Below are 9,270 nucleotides of genomic sequence, written 5' to 3'. Positions count from 1 at the left end.
TATCGGACTCATATCCGAGTCGGATGCTGGTTGAGGGTGTTACCGAATGTATGGGCTAAAGAGAGAATAAAACCTTTTTTCTAAGACAATTATGTCATACATTTCGAATATCCCATATTCATATATATAGTCACTTAAAATTATGTCATATATGTCGAATATATTTCAGAACACAACAAATTATCAGCAAATATAATACATGAAGCGGTAACACAAACCAAGTTCCCATGCATTAACTAGCAGGATTCCAGAAATGTTAAATAAAGTTGAAGGATTCAGCGTTTTCTTTTTCTCCTACAGTATCATTTAAACACCCTTTCTTCCCTGCAAGATAATACTAAGTTAAACGCATTAATCCATATGGGATTAAGAATAAGGTCTGAATCTGTCATCTTTTTTGTTTTAACTTACTGGGTTTTTTTTTTGGATCATCAGTTGCTAAGCTTCAAACCATAGTTTTCCCACAAGTTATTATCTCCATCGGCCATGAAGAACCTAAAGCAACTATCGTTTACACCATGAGAGGAGCCATCATTTGCTTGATGAGTAGTGTCGAGCGATTCATTGAGCTGATAATAATCAAATCCTCTTGAATTCTCCTTTCGTTTTTTGTTACTCGTCATCACATCCTCTTCATGAAATCCTCCTTGTTGGAACCTCGCTTCCATGGCGGTCCTCAGCTGTATCAGCTTAGAAACCTCAGCTTCTTCCTTTTCATTATGGTTTTCACTGGCCTTCAACTGTTTCGTGTTCAAGTTCTGCAATGCCTCCATTAAAGCAGCATCGCGAGCTTCGATCCAAGCTCTCTCTTTAGCCCAAAACTTATGCTGTCTATCTATCCTGCTCGCTTCTTCTTTCCTCTCCACTGTTCTTCCCTTAAAACCCTCTCCTCTTCCTTCTGCTCCAGCATCTTCGTCAGTTTCGCAAGCCATTCCTCTTGCCTCTCCTTTAGCATCCCAATTTGAGAATCAATCAACTCTTTTATCTTTGCTTTCCATCTCTTGGAACCCCTTTTCTTTGCAGTTCTCAACACATTGTTATCCGAGGAACAAGTTTCGAATTTGGAGGAACTAGAGAAGCTGTTGTTGCCGACAAGGTGAGTTTCTTGGCCTGGAACGCCATTGTTGTTGCTGGTATATCATCTCCATATAAAGCTTCAAGTTGACGAAAGAATCTATAGTGTTCACCGTCTTCTCTACCAGCCTTCACTTCCTTAGTCTTTTTGTAATATTTATACAAGTTTTCAAATTTCTCCCTGCATTTTTTCCCAATTCTTTGGTACCCATGTTCCTCCAACATGATCCTAGAGAGCAAAAGGGGCAAAGAATTAAACTATAAATAGACATGAACCCTAATTCAAATCTGCAAGTAAACCCAGTCCCAGATAAGCTAATTATTTGACCATTCAAATTTGCGAAACAAAGATGAGACTTTTCAGGGACTGATGAAAACGTCTTTTCATGGATAGAAACTAGCAAATGGGCAATTAAAACATCATAAAGGTTCGTAATTTTTTAGGGGTAAAAACTTTCACAATAATGGAGGCAACACACACTTTCAAAGGAAAAAGATGAGGCAAGTTAGTCATTTAGAAGACTATTGAAATCTTTAAGAAATGAATAGAAGAAACTCATGAAAAAGAAAGAAAGAAACTGCAAAGGAGAACACTGTTCCTGGTTCTGGTTCTGGTTCTGAACTTCACTCGTTCACAGTATATGCTTCTTTTTCTTCAGAAGTTTTCTCTAATAATAACACCAAGAAAAAAAAAAGCAGTGCAATCATGGTAAAAACAAGTAAATATATGTATTTTTGCCTAAAGGACAAAGAATCTGGAGAGGTGAAGCTGCTGAGTTGAAGAAATCATAGGAGATTTTGGCAATGGAAGAGAAGAAAGAATTAGGGTATGGATTATTCTGTATGTAGATATACCTGGAAACTTCATCCCACAAAGGACCTTTTTGATTAGCTTCTTTGAACTTGGGATCGAGACGAGATCTGATCTCAAGGAGTGTTAAAGTCTCTTGCCTCAGCCACCTTCCACTTCCTCCTCCTCCGAAAGCAGTGGCGGCTTCACCGTCGAACCCACAGCTGGGACTAAGTGTGGAAGCACTAGTGACCGCCGCAATGGCAGCCATGGGATCAGTAGTAGTAGTATTAGCAGTGGAACCAAATTGAATACCCACCATTTGCATCATATCAGAAGGGGTTGTGGTGGTGCGGTGGCGGAGGACTCCGGTGACAGGAGGAGAATAACTCATGATCCTGTGGAAATTCTTGGTAATTGATTGGCTTTCCATTCAGTAGTTGCCTTAGATCAGGAGGCATGGAATACTGATGGTGACGATGATCCTCCATTTGCGTATGGATTTTATGGAATGGAAAAGGAAAGAGGAAAGAGTAGGGTAAAGCTACAAAACAAAGAGAGAAAGAGAAAGGTTTTATTGATAGAGAGAGCGGCAGACTTGGTCTCGGATCGTGTCGTTCACGAAAAAGCTCGAATTTAAGCTTAGGACAATCACAATGGTCCCATGTTCTCACTTCTTCGTTTCATGTGGTGTATGGAGATACGTATTTTTGCTACCATTTCGTTTTTTGATACGTACACATATACATACATATATATATATAACACTACATTAAAGAGAAAAAAACTAAATATTAAATTAAATATTGATGATATTATAAACAGTTAAACACTGTATAGATCAGTCTTGATTCCTGTGGCGTTTTAAGAACACAAACACCATTCTTCAGAGAAAAAAAAGAACACACACCATTGTGTATCAGTCTTGTGGCGTTCATGGACACAAACATTATTATAATAAAATAAAATTATTTAAAAATAAAATACAGATAATTATTTCAAAATATAGGGTTTACACAAATGGTCCTATGACTATAGAGCACTGCTTTATTAAGTCTATCGATTATTAAAAGTTACAAAATAGTCCTTCAACTATAGAGTGTTGTTTTCTTGAGTCCTCTAACTATTAAAAGTTACAAAATGATCACTCGTCTATTCATTATGTTCCAAACTTGTCCCTTTATGTTAAAAAATTGGCGATATTCTCAGTTGAATGTTAACCTACTGACTATGATATAATAAAATCTGATCTCAGAATCTCAAACGACTGTCATATCTCGGTCATTATGTTAACGTCCAACTTAGACAATCGTCAATTTTTTAAAGGAAAATGATGAGTTTGGAACATAATGAATAGTTAGGTGACAACTTTGTAACTTTTAATAGTCAAGGAACTTAAAAACAACATTATATAGTTAATAGACTATTTTGTAACATTTAATAGTCAAGGGACTTAATAAAATATTGCCCTATAGTCGGGGGATCAATTGTGTACTTTACCCTAAAATATATTTAAAATAATATAGTGGCGTTTTTATTTATGTTGTAATGAAATTAATACTTGAATTTAACTTTAAAATAGCATTACTTTGGATATAAAATAACATAATGTAACAATTTGAAATAACTTAATCCAATTTTAGAAAATATTATTCTCGAACATCATATATATCATAAATCACTACAGCAAAACAGGTTTTTAGTGGCATGTTTTTAATCCTATAGCGACGGTTTTAAGCACTGTTAAAAACACTACTGCGCTAGTAAGAGTGCTGCAAGTAGTGCTGCTAAAATGAATGTCGCAAAAGTTAGCGGCGTTTGTGAACCTAAAATGCCACAAAAGGTCGAGTTATAGTGGTGTTTCCCCACAAAATCCGCTAATTATAATGTCTTTAGTGGAGGTTTTTGGCAACAAGCGTCGCTAATTAGACATGATAATAGTGGCATTTTTTGCCATAAACGCCACTAATTCTGTTATTTTTAATGGTATTTTTTGGGCACAAATGCCGCTAATTATCCTGTCTTTACTGACTTTTTTGCCACAAACGCCACTAATTCTCTTATTTTTAGTGTACTTTTTTTTGCCACAAACGTTGTTAATTATGTTGTTTTAAGTGGCGTTTGTAATACAAAATGCCGTTATATATTATGATTTGTAGTGGCATTTTTACCACAAACGCCGATATTTGCAAAAGGTTGGCATAGTAGGTTTGATTAGATTACTCTTCGTTGAGCCCGTAAATTGTTGATCATCACTATCTTAATCCTTAAACTTCCATTAATGCTAATATAATATTATTTTACTAGAGAATAAGAAGTTAAGTAATTTATTAAAGAAAACAATTTATCATCATTCATCGTACATGATATAAAGAATATTAAGTTCAAGCCTAACAAACGAAACTTTCATAGCTTTAAAGAGTATCTTTGCACTCCTTGGAGCCCCCAAAGCTTTAAACAACCTGAAGTATACGAGAGAAGATTGTTCAATACATGATAGGGTATCAAGTGGAGCACATAACATTACATAACGAACTAGCTCTTACCAAGTTCAAAGATTGGTGGAGCAAATTTCAAAGCTTGAAATGCCACATGATATTAAATAATGAAAAATTAGAATCTTGAAAGCAAACATAACTTGGTCAAGAAGAGGGCAAAGTCATCCAAATCCAGTAAGATTTTGTGTACCTTGCACAAAGAGCAAACATAACAATAGGTGCAGATTAAAAGGAAAAGAAAATTGACAAAGAGCAGTTGCTTCACCAAAAACCGCAGTTGTTTCTTTAGAAGCACCTAAAATAATTAGACACAAAAGATTAAAGGAAAAAAATTACAAAGATATGGTTGTTCACTACTTAAGGGTATTTTAGTCATTCTTTGATTTTGGGGAAATCTCTACGTGTTTCGAGACTTCACAACGATTACTATGTTTATTGTTTACAAGTTGTGATACTGACTATCTAGATATCTGACTCGGGTTCATTTCTGGATAGCGATACTCTATTCGCTATTACTACGTTTTTTCTTAATCTGCCTTCGAATTAAAGGAATAATTGTATGTCCAACACTCTTGGTCATTCTTGCGATAAACGTCTAATTATTTGATCATACCATTTTTCGGTACTCACTAAGTAACAATCCTTCATTTTTAGCTATATGTTATGTGTTCAACTGAAGATACTTGGAAGCATTACGTATGTTATGGTTAAACTTGTTGTAACCCACTCCAACGAGTGTCGCTAGGCCCATTTGGCCATTTACGTCCCTCACGAACTAAATCTTGTCCTTACGGACCATTCCTAGCTCTTACGGACCTTAACCGAGTCGAATCTGATCACACAAAATGGGTAGTATCGATACTCTAGTTATAGTATCAATACCCTAGGGTCAAGTATCGATACCCCTATGAGTATCAGTTCTAAAAATGTATTTTGTTCCAAAAATAGGGCTCAGTATCGATATTGTCACCCTGAGTATCGATACTATTGGGGCACTATCAATACTCTCCTAGAAGTATCAATACTTCCAACTTGAAATCCCTAATTTTTGCTCCACTTCATCCAATATCGATATTGTTCATCCCATTATCGATACTTGTACCCTGAAATGGTTTTTTTAAGCTCAGGAAAACACCTAAAATCACTCTAAAGGCTATAGTTTAATTATAAATCATGTATTGATGTTGTGGGTAGTTTAACCCTTTGAAACGATGTTGCTGGGAAAAATTAGGTTGAAAATGAAGTATGAAATATACCCAAAAACTTACCTTTGCTATGGAGCATAGAGAGGAAGAAGAGGGAAAAAGAGAAAGAGGAGAAATGAAGAGGGGACGAAGATAAAAATATAATAAAGTCTTTAACTTTAAGAAAATGGGCTAATTACACTAATGATCCCTCTTCATCTTTCTACCATGCAAAAATCCCCTTTTTTATGACTAATTGGGCTCATATCCAACCAATTAGGCCCAACAACTTAATTTATAAATTCTGTGTGGTCCTCTTTGTTCTTAACTCTGGCAATAAATGGGTTGATAACTAAAATCCCAAATCCAACCTAGCTTGTTCTTAACCCTTCTTCCCTACTTACCCTTCGATTTATCTCTGATTTGAGACTCATATAAAAATATTCGCGATGAAAACGATACGCTTTTCGCGATACCTATGAAAACAATAAGCTTTTTGCAATATCTAGGTTAGTCTTTGTTTCTCTTCATTCGTTTGTTCCCTCTGTTTCCAGGGTATATTCATATCTCCGACGTTAAGGCGGTGTTGCTCCGTTGGCGCTTGTATTATCTCTGTTTTTTTTAATTTTTTGTTTTGTTTTGAAATTTGTGGTATCTGATTTTTGCCCCAAATTTTAAAAATTAAAATTATTGGTGTTGCATACAGTGAATAAGAATTTTTTTTTTCAGTTTATCTAGGTTAGAGTTTAGTCAGATTTATGAAAGAGTGGAAAGGGAGAAGCTAAGTGCAGATGGTGGAATTTGAAATACAATTCGTTTGATAAAACCATAGAAAGTAAATGAAATATGATATATTTTTTCAAATCATAACATGTATGTTGGCTTTGCTTGGTTAGCTTTCCCCCTTCTCTCGCCGTTAACATCATCACCCATCAAGGGAATTCAGCCTTTGAATTCCCAAATGGTACATTTACTTTTTTGGTCCTCCAACTTTACCCTTGATTTGAAAGTATAACTTTTTTTACCATTTGGGCTTGATCCAAGCCCAAACCACACACAACTTGGGTTAAGTATTCCTACAAGGTTGATGGATTTATCTAAACTCCCCTGGACTAACCTTAAACTTCTAACTCGGGGTTTGGTGCGTTATAGAGTTTACAATGCGAGCAAAGTGGATGGAGCCAAGGCACCTCTACAACAATTGATTCAATAGAACCATCCCCCAATTTTACATTGAAAAACTTAGAAATCTCTGAATCAGCCCTCGTCTCTGTACAAACTTCCGCAAAAGTAACCCTATGCCTAGACACCGTGATGCTATCCATATACAAGGGAAATGTTAGAGCACTAACAATGTAGCTCAAACCCTTGTTTGTGAATAACTCTAAATGAGTCATGCTCAGATGAATCCAAACTGGCATCGAAACCAAATTAAACTCCAAGTACTGGATATTAGGTTCACATTTCCTAACAATTATCGGTTGATAATGAAAATGCCAGGGCCTCTACTTAAGAACTCAATCTTGAATAGCCAAATTGAACTAGGAAACTAGAGATGCCAACTATTCTAACCTCAATCCCATAATTTTTATCCCACATTTGAATAACTAAATTCTTAAAAGCATTGAAACTCAGTGGCTTACAATCTTAAATATTTTTTATTTTTAATAAAATTTGCGACTTCTACTAAAAATTTATGTTTTGCATATGGTTTGCCTACACTATAAATATATATAAGCAATTTGCGGTCCAATCATCAAGTATTAGTGACTACCATTACATTAGTTCCATATATAATGGAACTATCTACCGATAAAGTATGTTCTTGTTATTTTAAAATATCTAACCTGAATATCTATAATGAGAAAACTTTAAAAAAATAGAATAAAATAGAATAGTTTTTGTTAGGATCAATAATTGAAGAATAGATGTAGATAGGGTTGAGGGCCCTCTTATTCTCGCTGGGATTTCAATGTAAAATAGGAAGGCAACCCACGTGATTCCAAACATCTGATGGTGATGTATGTGCACCCGTACCACAATATGTCTATTTAATTACCAATCATCTTTCGTCATATTAATGTCCAATAATCATATTTAAAATGAAACTAATCCATTTGAAAATGGATTTATTACCATTTTGGTTTTTGACTTTGTAATGATAGATTATGTTACCCCAAACATGCTGCTAAACAAACTAAATTCTTTTTATTGGAAGTAAGACAATTAAATTATGATTTGAAAGGAGTTTTATTCTTACTTAAGTTCATGGGTTCGAGCAACTTTGTCTATAGGATGGGTGTGTGTTTTGTTAAGGTTTAATATCAAAACAAATACCTAAATTATACCTCTTTTCTCGAATAGGTTCCTAAACTATTTTTTTACTCATCTTGGTGTCTAACGTTACAAACGTGACCAAATTATACTAAAATGATAACGTTTGTAACGTTAATCACCTGGATGGGTCAAAAAATAGTTTAGGCGCCTATTTGAGAAAAGCGATGTAGTTTAGCCACTTATTTTAGTGTTAAGCCTTTTGTTAATGTCTAAAATATAATTTTAAATAAATATTATCTTATAATCACTATAAACTAAAAATTATGAGTTTATATGTTGAATCTAAAACCCTTTTTTATCTTTATCAGCTCCATTCAACTTCTTGCTTTCAATTCATAAGAGATTGTTTTTCCTTTCTGTATGCACTCTTTGTAATAATTATAAGTTGATAATTAATAAATTTATACTCTTTGTGATCTCTACCTTCATCATGAATTAATTTTTTTTATTCGTGAAGATAAACTTAAATCATATTAAATTTATTCTTTTGTATATATTATTTTCTATCAATCTCATTTTAATTAATTTTCGCTTATAAATTTCTAAGATCCTTCTAATTTTTTCCAGTCCAAAGTGACCACAACAAATCAACCAAGACACTAGCGATAACTGTTCAACAAAGGATTATTATAAAGAACAAAAGGGGAAAAAACGACTTCCCTTGAATTTAAAAATGCTATTGAAGCTTTGCCTCTGACACTTAAATCATGGTTATCTGAATATGATTATATTTTTTTTATAATAAAATTTTTATAGTTTTAATAGTGTCAAAAATCTATTTAAAAAAACCAAATCGATCTCAGTTCAAATCCTAGGGGGTAAGATTCTGCTCTTTTTAGGTCAAAATTTGGAGTGGTGACGTTTGGAAATGATGAAATGGGGTAGGCAGGCATGCGTAAAGACTTAAACTTTAGAAGTAAGGGCAAATTGAGACAACAACTGAACATAAGAATCTGACAACTTTCTGTGCGGAGATGGCCAAAAATCTGATTACTTTACAGAACGTTCCATTCATGCAAATGCATGCATGCATGCATTTTATACATATATATTTATTGCCAATACTTTTCATTAGATTATTTTGTCTTACTTCAACCGAGTAGTTGAATATTTTAGTTTATTTATATCATTTTATTAAATTATTAAATTCATCATTTCTTTATTACACTAATTTATAAGAGACTACAAGACAAATTTTCCACTATAGGGGATTCTGATCATCTAGTTGTAAGTTGTAATATGCTACTATTCATAGATTAAAAAAATAGAGTTCAAAACTAGGTTTGAGTACGTGTGACAATTTTCTATTAACAAGGTTTAAATTGTTGTTAATTGGAATTTATAAGACGATCTTAATAATTAAAAAGAATACTATTATCTTTAAAAA

The 9,270-nt window shown here is 33.9% G+C and overlaps 1 pseudogene; it reads right to left on the bottom strand.

The window, feature by feature from the left end:
* Nucleotides 1-428: 428 nt before the first annotated feature.
* On the bottom strand, nt 429-2,429 carry LOC120165680 (annotated as a pseudogene).
* Between the last annotated feature and the right edge of the window lie 6,841 nt (nt 2,430-9,270).

This window comes from Hibiscus syriacus, unplaced genomic scaffold (assembly GCF_006381635.1).
Source record: "Hibiscus syriacus cultivar Baekdansim isolate YM2019G1 unplaced genomic scaffold, ASM638163v2 tig00111587_pilon, whole genome shotgun sequence".
Taxonomy (NCBI): domain Eukaryota; kingdom Viridiplantae; phylum Streptophyta; class Magnoliopsida; order Malvales; family Malvaceae; genus Hibiscus; species Hibiscus syriacus.
Note: the sequence above shows the minus strand (reverse complement) of the source record. Positions and strands in the feature narration are given on the sequence as shown.